The following is a 25,722-nucleotide window of genomic DNA, read 5'->3' on the forward strand; positions in this document are numbered from 1 at the left end:
TTATTGCTGTCCTCAAGAAAATACAAGCTTATCCCCACAGTTTCAATGTTTCTAGAAGTCCCACACGTCTAGTTGGGTTGATCCGGAGTTCTAAATAAGGCATAAAAGAAGATTTGGCATAACATTCTGAGAAGATGAGACTTTTAAAGTATATATAAGTCTTCTGGTGTTCCAGTCATCTGTGCCTTTGCCAAGTTCAGCAAGATCATCATTTTCTCACAACTAGTTGCAACGTACTGAAAACGTCTAGATTCTGAAATAGCTACCGTTTTCTGCATTTGTCAGTAAAATGTTTTGGCCCAGGCCACAATCAGAGTTATATAGTTCTAAAAATCACATGTAAGCAAAATAACTAATGCTAGGAACAGATCATATGCGAAATACAAACTACACAAAATGTCACTTTTATAACAGAGACAGAAGGGAATTCTCAGCCTACCTTACAGTTTCCTCAACTCGGCCCAGCTCAATTCCATGCCAGGGAGTTCCAATCACTGCAACAGAAAACAGAAGTAATAAATGTAAGTTTCTTTCACAAAACATTAACTTCAGTGGTCTTGCCTGTTCCAGTTGGTTGTCATTCAGTTGAAATATACACCAAACAAACAAATGAGTACAAACAATACTGGAATAAAAATGTAAACCTACAGCTTGTCATTAATAAACTTGTATTACCAGTTCTGGGGTCCAGGGCTTTATAGATTTGAAAACCTTAAATATCTTATCAATACAACAGTTTAGGGCTGTACTGTTCTGTCCCTTCGACCTATCCAGAAAGAAGGACAATTAAAATTAAATTACCAGTTGGAAAACAACAGGTACTTATCTCTCCATAATCTAACAAGGTGGACACATTTTCCAAGTTTCTGTGGATCAAAGGCCAACGGTTATTCAAAAGTTACAGTATGGGACATGCAACACTTTGGGAAATGTTAAAGGCACAGGAAAAAGTGGGGGATCACTAATACTGTAGATGTCTTGCATAAAAATTTGCATGGTACCAACTTTTGAGTGAGTAAAACCTTGCCTTAGCGCATTTAGTTCACTTTGTATGAGCAAGTGTTTGAAAAGATTTATTTCAGCTCTCCCCAAGAGAGTTTTTCAGCTGGAAAGGATTTGGGGAAATTACAATAGAACACACTTTTTCTCCTTGTTCCCCTTGCCCTTTCTCCCGCTACCCTGCTCTAGTGGGATCAATTACCAGTATTTCCCCTACTTTTCATAGAAGACCATTTCAAAGGTAAATGCTCCCTTATGCTTTAGCTTGGTCGTATGTGTTACCTCTGATGAAACTGGAGATAAAGTCTGAAGGGTGTGGTGTTGTTTGACACCAGTCAAGAATAACCTGTAACAGCCATACTTCCTCAAGTCTTCCTCCTCTAAATGGAAATAGTAGATCTATAAATTATACGGTAAATATGGAATACAGCATCTGCAGCAGCCTTTAATACAGTGGTTCTTAACCTGGGGGTCAGGACCCCTTTGGGGATCGAATGACCCTTTCACAGGGGTCGCCTAAGACTCTCTGCATCAGTGTTCTCCATCTGTAAAATGGATAAATGTTAGGGTTGGGGATCACCACAACATGAGGAACTGTATTAAAGGATCGCGGCATTAGGAAGGTTGAGAACCACTGCTCTAATGGGATCAAAAGGTGTTTGAGGGACTACACAAGACTTGATAGTGTCCTCTGAAGCTATAAGATAGACATGGTCTGCAGTCAAGGTGTTCACTTACAAGGCTGCTTTCAATGTTGATATTATATTTGAAAACAGAGTGCTGGAATACACTGTATGTACCTGACTGTTTTCCTCTCCCAAAGTCATACAAAATAAGCAACCTGACTGCAGTGCAATTTTCTTTGCAGCTCTTCCTCTACAGTGAAGCACTAGGAGTTAGATTTTTTTGTGCTGAACCTGAAGTATTCAAAAAGCAGCAAGGTGTCTCCTGGAAGGCCTGCCAAATGTGTAGAACTTGGATTCCACAACTGCAAAGCAGTCACTGAAAATATCAATCTACATGACCTAGTAAAAACTTGGCACATGAATGATACAGTCAAGAAAGCACTTGGTTCATTTCAGTGGCTGTGCTGGTACAAAAGAGAAGTGCTTGCTTCCAGTGAAGGGCCACACATATTTAAATGCCAATATATGACCCATGAATTATAGATATCAGATACAGAATCATCATAAATATCGAGTGACTGATTCACTTGTGCCCACAATACTGCATAGGGAAGCATAAAGAATATTGGTTAAGAGGATTCCTACAGATGAAGCAGGAAGAACAAACTAAGATGAAAATACTCTAGTTCAGGGTAAATACAAAACTGATCACTAACTGATGCCCAATGAACAACCCACTTCTTCCTGACTCTTGTAGCTGACAACCATTCACACAAGGACTGTTTGCTGCCACTAGCAGAATTCACCAAAGGAAAGGGATTCATGCAGATAGCATCAGTATGAGAAAGTGCCCTATTCCCCTGAGTTTGGTATGTCCCACTGGTACTTGATTCCAAGATGGTATGAACAGGCTGTAAAGCCTGCTGTCTATATATTTTATTTTAACTCCATATTCACACCTGGTCCTATTTAAGAAAACCAACACAAATTGATTTGCATATTGATAATGATCTAAGTCACTCAAAGTATCCCACAGTAGTTGTGACTAACTCTAACCCAAGCCATCATTTTATAACTAGCTCTAGCAGATGAGCCATGAAATTGTGCTAAATCCCAAAGATCATGCACGACTATCCACACATTCCCTAGAACTACCAGTTGACAGTCGAGTTTTATGAAAGGCTGCACAAATTTAAATCTTATGGAAGGAAAAGCCCCTAAAAGTTGCCTCTTTGCTGGTAAAACAGATTATTAAATCAGAAATCTATTTCTGAATACCTATTTCATACCTTCTTATAGTTCCTCACCTTTTCCAGAAAATTTGTGCTAGCATTCTGACTATTAGGCTGGCTCTGAAGGATGCAAGGAGATACAAATGGTCCATTCATCATGACTGCCAGCAGCTCTAAGTCCTCAAGGTTCATCCATAGTACTTATTTTGAACTCAATGAAATTAAAGGGAATTTTGTTCTGCTCAGGGAACTAGCTTCAGATTAATGTTTCTTTGGGGAGAGGGTGTTGTGAAAATTATTTTAAAAATTAGTTACACTCAGTTTAGCAGTTACTGATGCCTTTACTATCTGTATCTTATGAATGATAGCTGGTCAAGTTTAAGTCACTAATTCTTCTAAAACAGAGATCGTTGCGGAATCTTAATAGTCACATAAAATACATACAAAACAAGTTATAATCTTGATGGGCCAATGAACATTCAAAATTAAGGACTCTTAACTTCCAGATTACAGAGTATTGTTGAGAAATAGTTACTACACCACCACCCCAAAACAGTCTGATGTGATATACTGATACTAACTTAGTATAGATGTGCTCTTTCAACACCAGCCATATTTGCTGAATTATTATCAGGCTTAACTAGAGAAACTAGGTTACAAAATGCTACAGAAACAACATAACAAAAAAAAATCATCACATTTGAGAGGAGTGTAGGAAGGTGGAAACAAAAACCTCTTCATCTGCAGGAGTCTCCAACCTTTTGGCTGTGAACAGCAGCCAGCCTCCATTGGCCTTCAGCCCCCCTACCCAAGTTCTCCAAGTGTGCCTGACATCTTGGGGCTGATGTCTTGTATTACACATAACAATACAAAATTGGCAGAAGCAGCACAGATTTCTCCTGTTGCTCCTGTCTAGCCCGAAAAGCAAACATCTGCCCCCCGCTGCTCTTGGAATAAGAGTTTAAGAAAGAACTCATGTTCTGGTGAGCATTTAAGAAGATAGTGACTTCTGCCTACTCCTCAGTAATTTGACCTTCTACAAGTTCTGTGCAATCTGCAGAGGGAGAGGAAATCTGTATTGCTGTATATTTTTGTCAAGGCAGGATTTATGCTTTATCGGATAGAAGTCTCGTTATTAAGAAATTCATAAATCTCATAAAATGCAAGTTGGCTACTTACCAGTACTCTTAGAATGAGACTGTCACCTCTTGCCCTACCCAGAAAGCTCCTTTATTACTTATTTCTCTTGCATACACTGTAAGCAGCATTGCGCTCAGCCCATGTAGCCAGAAGCCTGTGCAGGCTTCATCTACCTCAGGGGTCTGCAACCTGCGGCTCTCCAAATGTTCATGGACTACAAATCTCATCAGCCACTGCCAGCATGGTCAATTGGCCATGCTGGAAGGGGCTGATGGGAATTGTAGTCCATGAACATCTGGAGAGCCGCAGGTTGCAGACCCCTGAGCTAGCTCCACCTACCTCCATACTGTGAAATGGTCATGCCAACTCAATTGTTGCTGATAAGCAACACATACAGAGATTCTAGCTGAGCACATGATCCATGGCATTTACAAGTCCTGGAAAAGTCATCATAGTTAAGTAGTTTAATACCATGGCAGATTTTCAAAGAAAACAATACAACATCACAAAGTAATGTGTTTGAAGTAACTCAGACAGCATCAACACTTTTTAATGCCATCAGCATTTCTCTGTACCATGACTTATGGTGACCCCAAAAGGTTCTCCATGCAAGAGATGTTCAGAGGTAGTTTGCCATCACTTGTCTCTACGTCACGTCCCTGGTGTGCTCATCTAAATACTAGCTACAGTCAGGGCGGAAAGTTTATGGTTTGCTCAAGGTTACTGAGTGAAGATCTGAACCTGGTCCTAGCCTGACACCTTCCCCACTATATTCCTCTAGTTCTCTCAGTATCAACACTGCAAGATTCAAAAGGTGCCCTTTTGAATCATTCAACTGCCAGCAGAACTTTCCCCACACAAGGTAATCTTGCAGGTAGACACTAGCCTGATTTGTCTGTGATGAACAGAGCTCACCTCCAAGCAACAAGACTCAAGGCTGCACATGTTGGCAGATACACTTAAGCAGTCTCATGCTGACTCAAAGGATCTGCAATCAGACTGTCATACCAAACAGAAAGCACTAACACTCCCTTGCTTACCTAGTTAGTTACTTAAAGTCTTGCCCCTAGTAACACTGACAAGAAAAAATGTCTTAATCTTTCACGTTACAGGTATGCATATTAAAAAAGAGTTCTGCATATCTTTTTTTAGGGGGGGCATTTTTCTTTTGAGTAAATATAGAATTAGCCATTGACCAAATGTAGCACCGTTTTAAGTATTGTCGAAGGCTTTCACAGCCGGATTCAACTGGTTGTGGTGGATTTTCCGGGCTGTGTGGACACAGTGTGTAACAAACTTCCTTCTGTAATACACCTCTGAAGATGCCAGCCACAGATGCAAGCGAAACGTCAGGAACAAGATCCACCAGACCATGGCCACAGCCCGGAAAACCCACCACAACCGTTAAGTGTTAATCAGCTGCATATTAGGAAAAAGGTTAACCAAACATGTTTGTTGGTTTACCCATCTTTTAGAACAGCAACATAACAGTTTTTCCATCCTTGTTTCCTTTTAATTTTAAGTTATGACTGTACAATAAGCCAAGTTGCACAAGTTTCATTTTTTCCCCCTGTGAACATAACGTCATCTCTGAGAGATGCTGAGGCCTTGTCTTGCTAAGAGATTTCTTAATTCAGTGGAAATGTTTATATATCTTTGTTTACAAGTCCAAGCCAAACTATTGCTGCTCCAGCAATTACAGTGGGTTATCTGCCTTCGCTAGTGGTGACTCAGAGCTTAGGAGTAGTGGAACAACATGGAAAATTTCCAGCTGGCATTAAGAAAAAGCCTCTGGTCCAAATGTGACAACTGAGGTTTTATCCTTTTTCCCATCATCCCAAATCCCTGCAACATGTCTCTCTTCTTACATGTTCTAAACAAGTAAACTTTCTTGGAACATCAGTCAAGAAGCTGGGATCTTCTATGTATTCTAAAAGAACAGGTATTGTATGTTTCTGCATAGCATGCATCATACTAAGGAATAACTCTCTTATGCCAGCCTTCCCGTAAGCCAGTAAAGCTTAACAGGAGCCATCAGGAGTGATCTACAAATCTAAGAGGCATTCGGAGTTTAAAACAACCGTCTCACCTAGCTAGAATAGCTTTGGATAGTCAGTCGGTGGAGGACAGTTGCTTCATACTGCTCATCTCAGCCCTGGGATAAATTTCAGATTTATCTAGAAACCAAGGCCTCTAAGTGGCAAGGAGCAAATAAGATACAGACATCTATGAACTGCAACTGGGCTTGGGAGACAACTTGTGTGTTTCCACTGTGGTGTAGTGATTAAAGACACTGGATTCTGACCTGGAGAACTGGGTTCCCCACTTCTCCATGTAAAGCCAGCTGGGTAATCTTGGGCCAGTAATACTTCTCTCAGAACACTCTCAGCCTCACCTACCTCACAAGGTGCCTGTTGTAGGGAGGGGCAGGAAAGGTGATTGTCACCTGCTTAATGGTAGAGAAAATTTGGTCATAAAAACCAACTATCTTTCTGTTTTCCATGAGCCAACTGCATACTCTACCACAATATTACCTGCAACAGTATAAAGTTATCAACTAATCAGACTTCATGCTGTGCTAAAAGAGAAGAAACTCTTTAAACTTCAGAGAACCCAACTAGTTATCTCAAATTTTACATGAAACTGGTTTTACTTTTAAGATACGAATAATTTTGTAACTTGCTGGTTTGCCTTTTCCAGTTCTTTAAAAAGACCAAAAAAAAGACCAAAAAAAATTACAAAAGACTGACATATCTTTGGTAGCAAAAACTGAGTGTGTTCAGTTAGGTTACAGTTTTTCTAGACTGGGGAGTGGGCAGAGCTTAGTGGTATCACTAAGCTACATCCAGAATATTCCCCAAGCTCAGCCACTGGTATCTCCAGGGAAAAGATCTGTCGGTAAGATTGTCTGGCCCGATTTGGCAATCAGGTGAATCATATTATAGCTACATACAGACAAGTCAAAAGTTGTTCCTAGGGGAGATCAGCAGCAGAATTTGAAATCTGATACAAGTTTGCTATTCTCTTTAGTGTATTCTCTTAAGGAACAACAATGGGATACAGTTTAATATTGTTCTGATAATTAAATAGCAGCTTATCTACTTGAAGATTTAAAGAAATCTGTTGACAAGTACTTGGACTTTAAATCATTTCAGATTTGTGTAAGGATTCAACTCCCTCCCATAGTCTTGATGACTTACTGTGGATTTTTTGTGTATTGAAAAGTTCTTCATACATTTCTGAGGAAGGCATGAAATTAGTGGTTTATCATTAGACCCTGAAGACAAGCAGAGATATCAATGGGTAGTCTTGGCTTTGACCATATCCTTGGCCAAGCTCAATACCTTGGAGGCCAACAAATAAGACTGCTCTTCTTGTTATTTGGCAGGAAGCCATAGGTCTCCAGGAGCTGAAAAGTTCTGAGGGTGTCCCCAGTTGCTTACTCCTAAGTTGGAGAGTCAATCAGGACATCGTCCAGATAAGGTTGGATTGGGACATCTTGGCAACTGATCAGAGCCACCAGTGATACAAGGTTGTTGGAGAAGACCCAAGGAGCCAATGTTAGACTAAAGGGAAGAGCTCTGAACTGGAAATGCCAGTTGTTTTAGGCAAAGGAGAGCAACCTGTGATGCCCTTGAAATGTGAGAATGTGAAAAGAGGCTTCCATGACATCAATGGAAGTCATGAAAGCTTTGGGGCATAAGGCTTCCATGATAAATCCACCAGACGATAAATGACAGGGTCACCATGAGGAAGTGCTTGTGGCCGATGTACCCATTCACACACCTAAAGTTGAAAATGGCTCTCCAGTCCCCATTTCACTTGAGCACCATGAAAAATGCTCACAGGAAGGAACTGGATCTATTGCCCATGCTTCTGTAGATGTTCAAGGGCATCAGTAGTACTAAGGTTTGTCCCCATTCTAATAGATCTGGGAGAATGAAGGAAGTAGTCTGGGAGGAAGCTGCGAAATGCTGTGATATAGCCAAACTGGATAATTTGCAGAATCCAGCAGTCTGATAGAGACTGAAGCCACTCAGTGCAGCCTGTAGCCTGCCCCCCATCTAAATGCCCTGCCATCATGGTTTTCCTTGCTTGGCCAGATGGTATGATCTACTGCTATGGGGACTCCTTCAAAAGGAGCTTCTAATGGTTGACCACTGGGTCCTCCGTTGATCTAATCTGATCTGGATCAGGTGTGATGGGAATGAGATCTGATCAGGTGTGATGGGAATGAGAAGAATCAGATGGAAAAGTTCTCCTATCATCCCTCTACAGATTTCTGGGCATGTTTTTTTTTTTATTATTTCTGGTTTCAACAAGGATCTTACATGGCCATTCACAAAACAGTCTTCCTCTCTGGAATGGATAGGCTACTACTACAGACTTAGAACAGAGATATACTTGCCAAGGGTGAAGCCAAAGGAGCTGCCACCACAGAACAGGTTGCAAATGTCACTGAATCAAGGGAGGAGTCTGCCAGGAAAATGAACACCTTTAGAACACAGTTGGTGCCCTCTATTACCCATCCGTTGTCACTAGGAATGAGAACGGCATAGATAGCCAATATGCTTGGAGTCATTGCCATGGCCTTGTGAAAGTTTCACAGTCCATAGTCTGTTTTTTTTCTGTCCAATCCAGAGAGGCTTTCACATGCTGCCCTGTGCCCTGGCAGGGGTGGAAGAGGCTCTGTAAGCAGAAGAGCTGGGGTGTTGGCCATCCTGTGTTCCATGAAGGATGGACAAAAAGTTAGACTTGAAAACACTTGATTTCATATTTCATGCAATAGCTTGTTTTTCCTGTTAACTATGGTATTTGGAAGTGGAGCTGGGAAACGTGCAACCCTAGCACTCAAACACTTCAGGCTGGGAAACTCATCCCTTCTGAATCTGAAATATGCGAACTATTTCGCCTTGAAATAGCTAAATGCCGTACATGATAAAAATACAAATGCTAATGTTCATTTACAGAAATTTCAAATACAGATTTTCTTCTATTTGAAAATGAAGATGGATAGTGTTCATTAACTGTTCCATAAAATGCTTACACACTATAGCAGATCATAGTCAAAAGGCCAAGACATTTATACAAATTTGCCCTAATCATTAACATATGATGAAATAAATTTTTATAAGTTTTGTTGCTCCTTATGTCTATAAGGAGTCAGATAATTAAAATGAGCAGCTGAAGTTCAGAACAAAGATAAGCTTATTCCTAGAACAGAACTGCCAAACCATTTGGCAAAATGGAGAATTTAAAAGGAATTTTACAAGGATTTGCATTTTGTACCAATGCTTGAGAAACAGCTGAGGAAACAATTTAATACTGTCAAATACCCCTACACATTTTAAAGAAAAACAACCTGACTTACAGAATACATATTACCAGATATTTAAAAATAAACAGCTGAATATGTACTGCCAATCTAACAGAGGCTAAATTCATCATTAATTCCTGTAGTTTCATCCTAAAGAGTAAATGGAAAGAGGAACAATAAAACTGAGATTAAAACCACCAGACCAAAATTACTTCAGTAGACAAAAATGGATGGCTATATATTTGCGATGTTGAACTCTGCACCCAGTGCCCTTTACTATTTCTCTACTTTTTAAAGACACACACAAAACCCTATAATAGGACATTCAACCAAGAGATATGTTCTCATTTTATTTCCCAAGCTCTTGAGTTTTACTTGACATTTCATTTCTAATTACACACATCCATAAACAAACTGATGTATTCAAAGGCTTTCTCAGATTTACAGGCTGTCTTACTGAAATTCAAGCAATCTGGCTTTAAGATGATGATGCATTCAAAGACTTCAAACAGTCATGGAGTGCTGGAAGACCTCATTAATATAAGGAATAAAAGCTTCATTTCAACTAAAAGCTAAAGGAAGAGAAAAGGGCAACTTAAAAGGATAGGAAAAATCCTTATACCTTAATCATAAGACATTGAAGTTTTCAGCTTAGACAAAGCATCTGCCAAGGACCAAAGAAGCACAACTGAGGCTTATGATTAATGAGAAGATTCTCTCCAAATGCTGGAATACTGGGTCAACTAATGGAAATGATTGACAGAAGATTCAAGACATAGAACTGGTTCTTCACAGAACACATTTGTAGAATTCTTCGTCACAAGTTGTAACAGATAACCATGAGAAAAGGCAGCTTAGAAAAGATCATTTAAACTCATAAAAGGCAGTTAAAAAAGAGGCAGTTTAAACTCAAAAAGCTACAGTATACACATATGAATCACCAAAATATAGAAACATGAAGCTAACAACTACACTTCAAACAAACCTGCCCTTCATTAAGCAGCATGACATTCACTATAACATTTCTCACAGTCCAAGCAGAAAGAACTTCCAAGTGATTATCTGTTACCACAACATCTTGCAGCATCTTAAGGACAAACCAATGAAGAGGCTCCAATTCACAAAAGATTATGCCAAGGTAAGTGTGTTAGGCTTTAAGAGGTCACAAAACAAATACAGCTACACCCCTGCAAATCATCATACGTAAGTTACAAGATTCCATCCACCTTTTTCTACAAAACTCACAATATAGAAAAGTGAAGGAGATTTGGTGAAACTACTGGCATGACACCATGCATAAACAGCAATCCAAGTGAAAGGCAGTATGACAGATCTAGTTAAGTCTTTCAGCAACAGATTTATTGAGTAACCTCAAAATGGCAGCTTTCTTCTCTAGGCTTATATTATATAGGTATAACAGCACGCCTGGGTGAACACAAAGATCATAAAAGCATGCACATTAAATATAGTTATTAGGCTTGAAAGAAATCACAATATTAAATGCTTATGGAACCAGATTGACAAAGCACACAGTGCTGCAGCTCTAGGTGTCCACTCAATTTTACAACTGCAGTCTTAAGGCCACTATCCTAGCAATATAAGCCTCACAAAATAACATGAATAAAACTGATTAGGATTGCTCCCTAAATCTCCTCCAAGCCCTTTGTATGCTATTCCCACTGCCAACCAAACCTTCAAAGAGAAAGGATACAACATCTTCCACAGAGAGCCCACAGAGCTCACTGCATCTGCCAAATGTTCTATCGTTCTCTCTCACATACACGATATGCTACACAGCTACTATACAGCTACTATACTGTAGGCTACTATATTTCAAGGAAACCTTTGCAGTATGCTTAACTTGTTCACAATGAGATGGGCATGCATCAGTTAATGGGTGACAAGTCTCATAAGTCTCTTAAAATGTTTAGTACCAAAATCCACTGCAGAACAGAAATGGTCAAAATGTGTTTAATGGTAAAAAAATGTACTACCTATTTCTTTCACAGAACTACAGGGAACAGAAACAAGTGGTCAGCATCAGGGGCACTTCTAAAGTAATATGACATGCCATTCCTCAACCTGCATATTAAATTTCCTATGCATCATTGTAATTAGCAGAGAGATTCTTTAGCTATACACAATTGTTATTTGTAATATACTAGCTAGCTAGGTAAGGTCTGGAGTCCAAGATCAAGATTGTAAAAATGCATTCACTTAATGAGCAGAAGCCGATTAAAATTGTGACTGGGAATTCTTCAGTCACATCCAGGAATTACTCCAGGGCATCATTTATATCTAGAAATTCTTCATCCCCAGACACTTAGGAAGCACTGGTGTATCTACACTGATTATTCATAAAGTTAAGATACGTAGGCAAGAATGTGAGGATCCATACTGTTTGCAGAAAAGCAAACTGTTGAGATGGGTGTGGAATGGAAATCCCCACACAACACAGTTGGAGTTCTTCCAGTCTTAGAGTGCCCACAGACATGGAGTTTCTCTACCCACCCACAATTACACATCCAGCACACTTCACAACTTATTAGGTTGCCTAATACAAATCCAAAATCTCTTGTGTGCCCTTTTCCCCATACTATATTCCTCAGAACGGCATTTTGGATATTACTCTTAAAAGGAAACATTATGACATTTATGTCAATAAGAATGGAAAACCTTCACTGTGGAAGTAAATGGGGTCACAGTCGTAAAGCTATTTAAAACAGAATTCTTCTGACAAGCCACTTCAATGTCAGACAACAAACAGAAATGAATATGCATTACTCAGATCTCGAGATACTTTCTACATGGGAAAGCCAGGCATGCTCCCATATCATAAAACACAGGAAGTAGCCCTAACAAAGAATTACCTAATGCATCCCAAGGAGTAAAATGAGTGAACCAGCTTACTCAAAGGGCCATCACATGCACGGTAGCCATGAAAAGAGGCTGTGTGTGCACTGACTCCGAATGCAGAAAGTATACACACTTGCTCTTCAGCTTGAATTTGTTCTTCAGCACACACAGAAGCATCAACTTAAAAAATCTCCCCAAAGCACAATCTTCCCAAAATCATATTCTGCAAGTGCTCATGAATGCACACAGTAAACTCACCCCCAAACACTAAATCATCCTGACAAATAGGCCCAATGTATTGTCAAAGGCTTTCACGGCTGGACTCAAGTGGTTGTTGTGGGCTTTCCGGGCTGTGTGCCCATGCTCTGGTAGCTCTTATTCCTAACATCATGCCAGCCACAGATGCAGACAAAACATTAGGAACAAGATCTACCAGATCATGGCCACACAGCCTGGAAAGCCCACAACAACTAAATAGACCCAAATTCACAGTTCAGCACTCGAATAGAATCAGGGACTTACTACTGTCCTCATATTAACTACTGGGGTAACCCTATGACACACATTTCCTGTATAATTGAGATTGAGATTTTTCTGTGAGCACAGGCGCACAGAGAATGCCATAGGCCGGACTCAACTGATAGAGGAGGAGGAGGAGATCAAGTCATGCTGACAGATTCACAGCAAAAAAAGAAAGAAAACGTAACAGCTTAAATATCGGCAAAGAAAAGACAGATGGAGGGTGTTAACCAGAAGGCTGACTAACGAGCGAACCGGCAGGGGGTGGAGAGAGATTCAGTTGAGGATCACCACAGCAAATCTGCAAGAGAATTCGGGAAACTATGAGGCCCGAGAAGGCATCAGGGGCACACCGGAGTCATTCAGACAGCGCCACTGGCCTGTCGCGGGAGGGGTCGCATTCAAGGCTCTCCAAAATCCTGCAAGTGAAAATGGGGGTGGGGCAGCCGGCCAACAGCTTGGCGGAGAGGTTGGCTGAAGACGAAGGGCGCGGCTGGGAGCGGGGTTTATCCCAACGCCCCAACACCGCGGGCAAAAGGAGGACCCTGAGCTGCCCCGCCCCAACCCGGAGCAGGCACGCACGCACGCGGCGAAAACAGCCCCGGTTCGTGTCTTGCAGAGGGGCGGCTCCCTGCCCCATCCACGAAGGGGCTCCTGCACGGAAGGGATGAAGCCCTGACACCTCCTCTCCCCCGAGGTCAAAGCCTGAGTACCTGCGCCCCCTCACCTGGTCACGGTTCCATCCCAGCTGCCGATGGTGACCCTCTGCCCGCCCCTTCCGGAACCCCCGCAACCCCCCAGTTGGAAACTTCCCCAGAGCAACCAGCAACCTGGCTTCGCCACCGGCTCAGCTCCTCACAGCCACGGAAGCTCCCGCCCACCAGGTTCCAGGGTTCGGAGACAGGCGGAAAGTGTCAGCCAATCAGAATGAGCCGAGATGAGTGAGCGCCGCGCGCGCCCGTCAATGGCTGCCGTGTAACTCGGAATACCAACGGCGCTAGAGGGAGAGGTGGGCGGGGCAATAAAGGTGGCTGAGTCAGGATGTAGCCAATTAGAAGATAGAAATTATGTCATCGTCTGTAGGTGCGGATGGAGGGCGGAGCGTGGCGTTAGAAAGGAGGGAGGAGGGGAAGGCGACCTTAAAGCGACAGTGCGCCATGAACCGTAACTTTCATACAGACCATCATCCGATCTCATGCATCCCTTACTTATGCACGTTATCTTGGGCGTTAGCGCTCTTAAACGCAGGTAAACATGCATGGGTTCACAATGAATTTTTCGGTGATTAAAATAGCACTCACATCCAGGAGATAAGGTATCATCCAAAATGGAGTTTTAATTTCTTCCTATCATAGTGCAAAGAATGACACAAACTCATGATAAAGTCGTCTCTTAAACAGTTGCATGTTTCACCTTCCAGACTTTGGTTCAGTGAAACGTATTACCTCATTATACGTGAGCCAAAGTAGTTCTGAGGAAGTAACTTTTTATTGTACTTTTTTAGGAAGGGTTCACCAAAAAAAAGTTTATGTCCCAACATTTAACGGAGTTTTGATTGGCAGCAAAAGGATTCTTTCTGGCGTACCTTGGTGTTTTTAATTAAGGTTGCAGTCCCAAGCAAATATCCAGTTACAACTGCCAGTGACTTGCAGAAAAAAATGTCTTGGCCCTTTAATACAGGATTCATGATTAGTAATATGAGGGTGAACTTTTTCATCAGCTGGTAAATAGCATCTATTAAGCCTCTGTTAAAGGGGCAGGACATTTTTTTCTCCAGGTTTATCATAAGTATATTAATTATTCAAATATTTTTACATTCTTTCAATGTAACAAGCAAATTGAAGCTGGTGAACATCTATAGATAGGGTTGCCAATAGCCTGCAGAAGAAATTGTCTTGGTTCTTTAATAGAGGCTTAATTGGGTGGTGTTCTTTCCATGGCATGAATCAACTGCCCATTTTTAAACATTAAGCCACTATTAAAGGGACAGGACATTTTTTTCCTTCAAATTGTAGGCAGCCCTAACTTCATATGTTAAATTAGCTTAGCAAAATCAAGGAGGCTGATTCACAATTTACTACTGGTTTGCAGGGTACTTTCGGCCTATGGATCAGTCAGTTGCTAAGAGTAAAACATGAGTTCCTGTAGCCTGATTTCGCTCCTAACCATTCATTCATTCATTGTACATTTGCCTTGATTAGGTCTTTTCTCTGCCTGAAGTTAAATAACATCTCTGTGTCCCTTTGTTAAAGGGATAGGACTTTTTTCTCGAAGTCATTGGTTCCCAACCTGGGTATGCTGCATACCCCCAGATGTACACACCACAGCATTTGGGGGTAAGTGAAAACATTATATGGGTTTGCAAATATGGGGGTACAATTTTAGGTACATGGGTTGCTAAGGGGTACTAATACATCATTCTTAGGACAAAGTAAGTCCTCCCAAGAGGATTGCTGCTGCAGTACAAGGTGGTGATGACAACTGCCATCAAGTTGCATAGAAAGTGCCATCATGGCAAACCTCCCCCCACCCGCCCAAAGGTTTTTAAGACAAGGTATCAACAGAGATGGTTTGCCATTGCCTTCTTCTGCATAGCAACTGGACTTTATCATGAAAGCAAGCCTGGGAGAGCCACGCTTGTTTCATTAAAACCTGGGTTCTTTTCTCCAATAACTCCAACCAGCTGAGGTCTCAACGATTTTTATTGAAAAACAGAAAACAAAGAAATAAAACTTAGATGCAGTTAAGGGATTGCTTAGGTGGTCATATCCCTTTTGGTTCTTTGTCCCCATTCCGGGAACCCATGGCCCAGAGATCCTTCTCTGACCACGTCTCAAGATGGAATTCCAAAAACCTTTGTTTTCCCTTTCCCAGGAAAACTCTGTTCAGGCCACGAGGTAACTTAGGGCTTTGAAGTTTCATCCTAGCACCTCTGCATAGTTTCCTGTCCTCCCTCCAGGAGATCAAAAGGCAAAGATGCTTTTCACAGTCATATGTGACTTTGCTAGTTTTACAGTACTGTTCCATCACACGCCCCCTTTTGGAGAGGAAATCTGTAGTCTAATGGCTACATATTTCATCTATCCATATAGAAAAGATTACATGTGTTACTTCCACATCAGTCATCTCCAACTAATACAGAGATCTGCTAACTACAATTCCTTTCATGCACAACATAGTCCTTATGATAGCATAACAATACAGAATGAAGAAAATCATGTTAATACAAAACAGAATTTCCGACTAATACATACTTTCAGACTAATAAGCAATGCAATATCCTTGAGCATTGAACTACAAGACTCATGCTTCTTTCAACCATAGTCTGATACCTTCTTCTCTGGAGAAAACACAATAGTATCTCTCCCTTTGGAATTTCTCTTCCTGGTTACTGCATGATGCAACATCATTGTGTAGGACATCACTTCAATCGGCAAATTCCTGCCCATATCAATGTAATGTGAAATCAAGTCAGTGTAACCTGGCTTGCTGCAGAACATACCTTTTCCTTCAGCCAGCATTTCTGCCGCCTGAGCCTGCTGCTCTGGTGTGATACCTTTTAGCACTTTGCATATCAAACCAAACTATTTCAACCTCATAGTTTGCATTCACAAGGACTTTCTCTCCATTCCCCTTAACTTGAAGAGGAATGCTGCAGCTCTTTGGCAGTTACAGGATCTGCCACGCCCAATATAGACTGCTTTGACTGATTGTATAATTACAGTTGTATCACCTTGTGGAAAATCCACCTTCTCACACAACTTTTCATCCTCCACCCCTCCCCTAAATCAACATTTTCTTGGGGCCTAGTGGAAACACTCATTTGTGCATTTCTACCTTTCTCATGGTCAAAACACGAATTTTCCCATTAAACTGATTAAAACTTACACGTAATTCAACAACATCAATTAATCTTACACCAGTTTCAAAAGATGAAATGTTCATCTGTCCACTTCTCATGCTGTCATCCCAAAGTTCCTGTTCCTGGGATGATCTCCTTCCCACCAACCTTCTGGTGCTGGATGACCGCTATGGAGCTCATTCGATGACTTCCAAGCCGCTTTCCAAAGACGCCTTCTGTTCCCTCCCGCAATTTGCTCTCTCCCCCCTTTCTGAAAGGATGCCGGTAGTTTCCGAAGCGGATTTCATGCCAGGCTTCTCTCCGCTTGCATCTGGAATGGAACAGTCTCCCACCTGGAGGCTTTTGTTCCTCTCTTGAGACTTTGTTCCCCTCCAGCTTCGAATTTTGGAAGTTGTTTTCTCTGCTGTGCTGTCAAAAGATTCCAAATAGCCTGTAGATGCAGCATAAAGCTTCTTAGAGGCTCCTGCCATACGCTTGAGAAAGCCCTCTCCGCGCCCCGCCAAGACCTGAGCCCTGGCCCCTTGACTTCTCCCCTGCCGGATCCTGGCACATCTTCTCCCAAAGCACTCATGCCATCAGCATCAGACTCTCTGGTTACCATCTCAACCTGCACGCAGCCTTCTCCTCCCAAAATGCTCACACTGGAATCACGAAAGCAAGCCTGCCACAAATCCACGAAGGTGTAGACCCTTGAGTATTGGAGACCACAAAAGCTGCCACCATATCATGAAAGCAAGCCTGGGAGAGCCACGCTTGTTTCATTAAAACCTGGGTTCTTTTCTCCAATAACTCCAACCAGCTGAGGTCTCAACGATTTTTATTGAAAAACAGAAAACAAAGAAATAAAACTTAGATGCAGTTAAGGGATTGCTTAGGTGGTCATATCCCTTTTGGTTCTTTGTCCCCATTCTGGGAACCCATGGCCCAGAGATCCTTCTCTGACCACGTCTCAAGATGGAATTCCAAAAACCTTTGTTTTCCCTTTCCCAGGAAAACTCTGTTCAGGCCACGAGGTAACTTAGGGCTTTGAAGTTTCATCCTAGCACCTCTGCATAGTTTCCTGTCCTCCCTCCAGGAGATCAAAAGGCAAAGATGCTTTTCACAGTCATATGTGACTTTGCTAGTTTTACAGTACTGTTCCATCACAGACTTGAATAGTGATCTCCCATCCAAAGTACTAACCCGAGCCAATCTTGCTTAGCTTCAAGATCTGATGAGATGAGACAAGCTTGGGCCATCCAAATGAGGACACTGCATACATAATAAGCAAGGAATTTATTGTCTGACATCCTGTGCTCTCTAGTGGTTATACTGTGCAACAACAAAATAAAAAAATGACAATCTCTGTTTTATTGAACCAACCAAATTAGTGCAAAACTTTTTTGTGCAGTTTCAAACTCACCAGAGGTTTTCATTAGGCTTGATAGTAAGCAATTTTAAATTATAGAACTTAAATCAAAATCCTCAGGCCATGAGCTTAAAGTCTGATCTTACAGGGATTCTTTGTGAGAGGCCTATAGGCAATTAGCTTCTTCACCGCACTGGCGTAATGCCCATTGGGCAAGGTGGGCAGCTGCCCAGGGCATCACCTTGTGGGGGGCATCAAAATGCTGGGTTCGTTTTTGGATATTTTAGTGGTTTTCCATTTTTGGCCTGCAGGAGGCGCAGTTTTTAGGCTAGTGGCACCAAAATTTCAGCGTATCATCAGAGACTGTCTTTATGCTACCCCCCAAGTTTGGTGAGGTTTGGTTCAGGGAGTCCAAAGTTATGGACTCCCAAAGGGGGTGCCCCTATCCCCCATTGTTTCCAATGGGAGCTAATAGGAGATGGGGGCTACAGTTTTGAGGGTCCATAAATTTGGCCCCCCTGAACCAAACTGCACCAAACTTGGGGGGTATCATTAGGGCAGTCTCCTGATGAGACCCTGAAAGTTTTGAGACTGTGCCTTCAGAAATGTGCCCCCCACAGCCTGCAACCCCCATTGACAGCAATGCAGAAAACTCAATGAAGAACAAAGATTCTTGGGCAAATTTCTAGGATGTTCCTGTAGGGGTGCATTTTTTGGATGTGGCACCAACATTTCAGGGTATCATCTGGAGATGATGGCACCCCCCAAGGTTTGGTGCAGCTTGGTTCAGGGGGGCCAGTTATGGACCCTCAAAGGGTAGCCCCCATCTCCTTAGCAAAGAATGGGGGATGGGGCACCCCCTTTGAGGGTCCATAACTTTGGACCCCTAAACCAAACTGCACCAAAATTTGGGGGTACCATAAGGACAGTTTCCAGATGATACCCTGAAATTTTGGTGCCGATACATCCAAAAATGCACCCCCTGCAGGAACATCCCAGAAATTTGCCCAAGAATCTTTGTTCTGCATTGAGTTTTCTGTATTGCTGTCCATGGGGGTTGCAGGCTGGGGAGGGACACCCCCTTTGGGAGTCCATAACTTTGGACTCCTTGAACCAAACCTCACCAAACTTGGGGAGTAGCATAAGGACAGTCACCTGATGATATGCTGAAATTATGGTGCTGATATGTCTAAAAAGGCACCCCCTGCAGGCACCAATGTCCTGGTGCAAAAAAAAACTGGTCGTGGTGGAGTGGCCACCCATGGGGGAGGGGCATCCAACTCAGGTTTTGCCCAGGGCTACAGTTTGCCCAGGGCTGCCTTGTTACGCCCCTGCTTCACCCTGTTGCAGAATTGTACAGTTACTACATAAGATCATCAGAAGAACACCAGTAGACTGTCTGGTCCAGCATCCTGTCTTGCATAGTTGCCAACCAGTTACTCTGGAAGGCCAACAACAACATAGAGGCCTAGGCCTTCCCAAGACTTTGCCTCCTGGCACTGGTACTCAGAGGTTTACTGCCTCAGTACAGAGATTTCCTTTAGTCACCATGGCTAGTAGCCATTGATATACCTGTTCTCCATGAATCTTTTAAATTCCCTATGGGCATCACTACATCGCCTGGCTGCAAATTTCACATTTTACTCATTCACTGCATAAATAAGTATTGCCACTTGTCCACCCAAGGAGAGGAAGAAAAAGCTCTCTCCTTTCACTCTGTCCACCCCCATGCATAATTGCATAAATCTCTATCATGTCCCTTCTTAGTCATCTCTTTTCTGCACTGAAAATCCCCATAAGAAATGTGCTGCAAACTCCTAATTATCTTTGTAGCTCTCTTTGGTACTTTTTCCAGCTCTGCAAAGTTATTTTTGAGATACAGTGACCACCAGAACTGCACATAGTATTCCAAATGAAGCCACATGGTATATTTTAACAGGGGTTGTGAAGCTCTAACCTCTACACCACATTGGCTTTCATAGTGAGGCTGGTGTTGAACAGTAGCAAGCAGCCAGTCCTATGTGAGTCAGATGTTATCAAGTCATCTAGAGGTTGCTGACATCCTACTTTGGAGGGTAGAATCTATGGCATTATATCCAGCTGAGACCTCTTCATTCTCCAAACCCTCAGACCACTACAAAATCTCCAGGAATTTCCCAACTCAGGGCTGGCAACTGTAGGTAGGCCTGGCCCAGTAAGTCTTCCCTCTAAAGCTAAAGTAAGTCTGGAAAGGACTCTGCTACCTTCTCTTGCAATTTACTGGCAGAACCAAACCTGGAATTTGTGGTTTTCAAACAACAGTGACTGAGGGAATCTATAGCTTAGATTCCTCTTTCATGACAGCACCCTGTTTGATTGTTTTAGCACACAACATACATTTGTGCATGATTCACACTTGGAAAAATGGCAACTGTTCATTGCTATAATTTCCGTTTCTGTAGAGCATCTATAAGAAGCATGCCTCTCCTGCTGTGTTCCACTATGACAGCTGTGTTCATCTGAGAAATATGATCTGAAGTGCCAGTCTGCAAACAGGTAACATTGGCAACCACCTGTTCACATGCATTCTCTGTCATGGGTCTCACATTGTGGAATGGCCTGATGCTATCCCATCCTTCCCATCCTCTCCCCACAACAGACCCCTGGTAAGGTAGGTGGGGCTGAGAGAATTCTGAGAGAACTGTGACTAGCCCAAGGTCACTCAGAAGGCTTCATGTGTTGGAGCAGGGAAACAAATTAATGGAGCATAGCAGCAATATAAAGTGTATTTTAAAAAGCAAACTTCTCATCTTCACAATTGTGAAATAAGCAGTTGAAAGAATTATTGCAGAAAGCCTGTGTTGGACTTGGGATATTTTCTTTTTACTAACCATTTTACTAACCTTTATACCAAACTGATTGTGAAGTCTGCAGAAGATAAAGAATGTCTGACTATCACTGAAAGAGGAACACCATGGGTTAACCCACTTATTGCATCAAGAGTTATTGCCATGAATGCTGTCTGTCACTGGTGGTCAGCAGTCATTTGCTGGAGAATCTGCAGTGCCATTCTAAGCACAGTTACACCCTTCTAAGTCTACTAAAGTAAATGGGCTTGAAAAGTATGCTTACTTCTTATATAAATTACACTGGTCTTTATTGCCTTCTTTTATAATTCTGTAATCCACTCTGAAAAGTAGATAGGTTAAAAAAAATAAAGAGAGGCACAGATGGATGGTTGGGAAGCAGCTGACCATTTTAAGCTTTGGGCCCATATTCTCCGATGCAAAGACATCAGAGGTGTGAGAAATGGACTGAGTGTATGGGGGAATTTTTTTCTTTCTTGTAACTGATTCTGAATGAGGAAAATAAGGAACAGGTTGTGTGGGTTAAAGATGGTGTTTATTTGAAGCAAGTAAAGTGTGCTCTGGATGAAACCAGGGCTTATTCCGCACATTCAGAATAATGCACTTTCAAACTGCTTTCAGTGCTCTTTGAAGCTGTGCAGAATGGCAAAATCCACTTGCAAACAATTGTGAAAGTGGTTTGAAAATGCATTATTTTGCGTGTGCGGAAGGGGCCTAAGTCAAGATGTGATAGTAGGGGCTTGGCAGGATGACACGGCACAGCCTTGATTTTGGAGACTCCAAGTGTTATTACAGTAGGTAACCAAGGCCTGAAAGATTCTAAGCTCAGTGCTTTCATATTTAAAACCTATATTACCTAAACAGAATGGAAACATATCACTAGAAACTTGATGAACTTTTAAGGGCTACTGTACAGGCTCCTTCATATAGACTCATTAGATATATGTTTTCTCATGTTATTTAACTTGTTACATTCTTGTTTCATTTGTTTTTCTCATGATGTTTTATGTTGTTTAATGTAATGTTTTAAGCTTCTTTGAAGCCCTAGAGCCTAGATCATGGAAAAATTAAACTGAAATCCTTTTTTAACAATGTGACTGTAACACTCCATATCTTGATGTATCTTTTTCCTGCCTCTAGATGGAGCCAGTGTCAGATATTCCAGTTGAAATGTTTCCATTGGAAAACGAACAAGAAAGCCATTTTGCCACTGACTACTTCTAAGCAATCTTGCAGGTCTATAAATGTTTGTCAGAAGAAAAAACAAAGACTGTGCCTTTGCTCTGTCAAGGGTTGGAGTCTATACAGAGCCGTGGAAGATAAAATCTGGATGCAGAGTTGTAGGTCTTAGAAAATTGTAATACAGAAAACTTGTTTCAGTTATGTGAACTTCCAGGCAGGGCAGCAGAAATGTGTTATATTTATTTACTTCGTCTATGGTCATCCTTTCTTGCTGAGAATCAAGGCAGATTACTAAGCAATAAAACACAATACACTGAAGACTACAATACATACAATGAATAGTGTAATAAAAGTAGATTACACAATTAAACAGCAATGACATAGAAACAATATAATACATCGCATATTTTGGATTTGACAAGATCTAATAGACTGCATTTTATAACTGGTGAATGCTGAACTACATATAATACATCCAGTAAGCAATGCGGTATAAAAATTGGAGGGAAAGATGCCTGCTTTAAAGTAAAAGGTAAAGTTTCCCTGGGTACCACTGGGGTACCACTGCGAGAAGTGGTTTTATAGGCAAGCTGTTTTTGTGGGGTAGTTTGCCATTGCTTTCCCCAGCTATTCTTTACCCCCTAGCTATGTGCTAGATCAGGGGTAGGGAACCTGCGGCTCGAGAGCCACATGCGGCTCTTCTGCCCTTGCACTGCAGCTCCACGAGCTGAGCTGCTGGCCCCATCCTTGCCCGCCCTGCAGGCAGCAGGGCGGGCGCACCAACTGCCCGCGGTCGGCTGGACCACACCGCGGGCTTCCCCTCTCGCCTACCCCATTGGAGCGGGGCGGGCGCTTTCCTGGCAGCCGGCAAGGCCGAGCTGCTGGCCCCATCCTTGCCCGCCCTGCAGGCAGCAGGGCGGACACATCCATGCACTTCTCAGAATGAGTGGAGTAAAAGGTGAAAAAACCCAATATATACAGTGTTATCTTTATTTTAAATGTCAAAAATTATTTGCGGCTCCAAGTGTTTTCTTTTCCCATGGAAAACAGGTCCAAATGGCTCTTTGAGTGTTAAAGGTTCCCTACCCCTGTGCTAGGTACTCATTTACCAACCAAGGAATGGATGGATGGCTGAGTTGACCATGAGCCAGCTGCCAGGATATCTGACCCACAGGGGGCTCGAACTCCTGACTGTGTGAGTGGCAGTGCAAGCACTTAACCACTACGCCAAGCAGCTCCTATGCTTGCATTATAGTTTCACAAATAATTAAAATGAGAAAATTAATACCAATCAAGTGACTGAATACTAATACCAATAAAAGAGAAAGAAACTGTGGGGATACTTGCATGCTGCTCTCCTTGCCTTCTAATGGTCAGATGTGGGGAGAGTGGTGTTGGAAGGGTCAGTGGCATCTGTCAGTCACCACTGTGAAGTTGCAGTGACCTCTAACAGTGTGCCTTCGTATACAGGAGGACCACTTTATTGATATTAAGGTACCAATTTATATTGCATATGAAATTGTTAGGCAGACTTCTTTTCTTCCCAACTGTCTACACAGATGAGTCCCACCCAAAACCTACTAGAAGTCTGAGCCTGTTTCTGTTTTTTTCAGTTTTTCATGTGCTGAAGTGACTAGGTACAGAACACAATGTGCTGTGTGTCCCATGACACTGCTGTGAACTCAAGAAACAGAAATGAAGGAAGCCAGAAGAACCAGGATTCAGAAGGCTGAACAGTAGAGAGCTCTGGATACAAAAGAAAGGCAGGTATTCTGGAAGTGGGGCCAAAGGAAGACAGAAAAGGCTTGGGAGAACAAGGGTAGCTGTTATTCCTTATCAGTTTCATGTTTACTTCAAACGAAATCCCTCCTGTTGAGCAAGCTGTTCAGATAGTCCATAAACACTAATGGAACTGAGGCTTGGCTGTTGCATGTAAGCCTCTCAAGCTTTGAACTAGAGCAGCAATTAAATTCCAGCTGTCATAGTACTTCAGGGTAAAGGTTATAATGCATTAATGTCTATATTGGTGAACAATGCTGGAGAAGTAGACCCTGTACTGTGCACTTCTCCAAACCAAATGGGAGAGGGACCCTGCTTTGGAATCCTCCATTCTTTGCAACAACACCATACAAAATAAAAAGAAACAATTATTAACAGCCACATCCAAAGGGGAAGGGGACCAAATTCGCCTGTAGAAACAGTATGCAGCCACACTACTGGACTTGCCCTTCCCAGGGCACATGCACCGGTGAAAGGTGAAACAGCTGGTGCACAGCCACTGCAGCCCTCCATGGTGGTGGGATGTGGCTCAAGATGAGGCGTCAGCATCCCTGCGCCCCCACCAGCGTAGCCGAACCTCGGCGGCATGACTGGGGGGAGGAGCTGACTAGTCAGCTCCCTTCTGACCATTCATCCCTTTGCACCAGTGGATGAGATGGCTGACTTATGCTACCCAAAACATGGTGTAAGTGTATTCTGCCTAATAGTGGCTTCCTGGTGGTGAGGAGTCTTTTTGATTTGTTAAGCCTCCTGTTGCTGCTGGGAAGCTTCTATGGCAGCGTTGGAGGGGCACTGCATCGGTGCCTTGGCCCCCGGCCCCTGCATTTGGATGGGGCTGCCCAGCTGAGGTTCTGCTCTAGATCTCCTGCTCCTTCAGGAGCAACCCATCTGAACCTACAGCCAGCTTGGCCTCTTCCACTGAGTACATTTTTTATTAACTAAATCCAAGAAGAAAAGTAACCTTTTAACTAACTTGATTGTAAAGTCTTCTGAAGATAAATGAGCACACAGAGAACAACAACAGAGCACAAATCTATTATGTGGGCTGACAACTCATGTTTGGGAAATTCTTTAATATTTGGGGGTGAAGCCTGGGGGAAAATAAGGTTTGGGGAAGGATATAATGCCATATACAGTGTATCTTCCAAAGCAGCCATTTTCCCCCAAGGACAACAAAACCAAGATAAAATAAACTGTGTAAGGCTCGCAATCAGTTGCTGTCTAAATGGAAACTAATTTACAGGATATAAAGCCCCAAAATAAACATAGCAAAACACTCAGTAATATTCTCCAGTGGTGTATTCTATTTCGGTTCTCAAATAGTAGGAGAAGCTGGTTCTAATATGCATGCAGTGACCAAGTTCTTTATTGCTAACAGAAGGAGACAAGCCAGTCCAAATCCTTCCAGGAGCTACCAGGTCTCTGCTAGTGTTTATGAAAGTCCCTATTACCTTTGGGTAAGGAGAGCCAACTGCAAGTTCTGTGCAGCGGTTATGAGTAGCAACGGCAGCAAGCTAAGGCTCTCATTGCTGAGATGTTATGAAAACGTCCACTGGAGTCTCCTCAGTGCCAGCAATCTTCCCTCAGTTGCTCTTTTTTTACCCGCTTCATACTATTATAATATTGATCATCCTGGTAATTATCGTCCAATAAGTCTGCTTTCTGTGATAGGTAAACTGTACACTAAATGCCTAGCCTCTACACTCTATGCTAAATGCCTAGCCTCTACACTCACAAACTGGATCACCTCTATAATATTCTTGGACTTGAACAGATTGGGTTTAAAAAAAGGAGCAACCACAATTGATCATTGTGCAGTATTAACATTCCTTAGTGAAAACTATACTAAGCTAAAAAGAGGTAAATGGTTTGAGATCTTCACTGATCTAAAGGCTGCCTTCAATTCTACTGATCTCGAACACCTATGGAGTAAATGATTAAATCTAGGAATTGACCATAGACTGTTGTATCTAATTAAACAATTCCACACTGCTAACACCTGCCAAGTCAATACAC

General features: G+C 42.3%; 2 long non-coding RNA genes across 2 annotated transcripts in view; one reads left to right on the forward strand and one right to left on the reverse strand.

Annotated features, from left to right (window-relative positions):
- Positions 1-13,480, reverse strand: part of LOC125435955 — a 29,212-nt gene extending 15,732 nt beyond the window's left edge. Inside the window, exons 1-2 of the long non-coding RNA XR_007244947.1 lie at positions 13,417-13,480; positions 440-494 (exon numbers count right to left, since the gene is read on the reverse strand). This is a non-coding gene — a long non-coding RNA (uncharacterized LOC125435955). The remainder of the gene's footprint in view (positions 1-439; positions 495-13,416) is intronic.
- Positions 13,481-13,846: 366 nt separating this feature from the next.
- Positions 13,847-20,434, forward strand: LOC125435260. The gene is made up of 3 exons (XR_007244877.1): positions 13,847-13,937; positions 14,942-15,025; positions 20,341-20,434. It is a non-coding gene; the product is annotated as an uncharacterized LOC125435260 (long non-coding RNA).
- Positions 20,435-25,722: the final 5,288 nt, after the last annotated feature.

Source organism: Sphaerodactylus townsendi, linkage group LG06 (genome assembly GCF_021028975.2).
Source record: "Sphaerodactylus townsendi isolate TG3544 linkage group LG06, MPM_Stown_v2.3, whole genome shotgun sequence".
In the NCBI taxonomy this organism is placed as follows: Eukaryota; Metazoa; Chordata; class Lepidosauria; order Squamata; family Sphaerodactylidae; genus Sphaerodactylus; species Sphaerodactylus townsendi.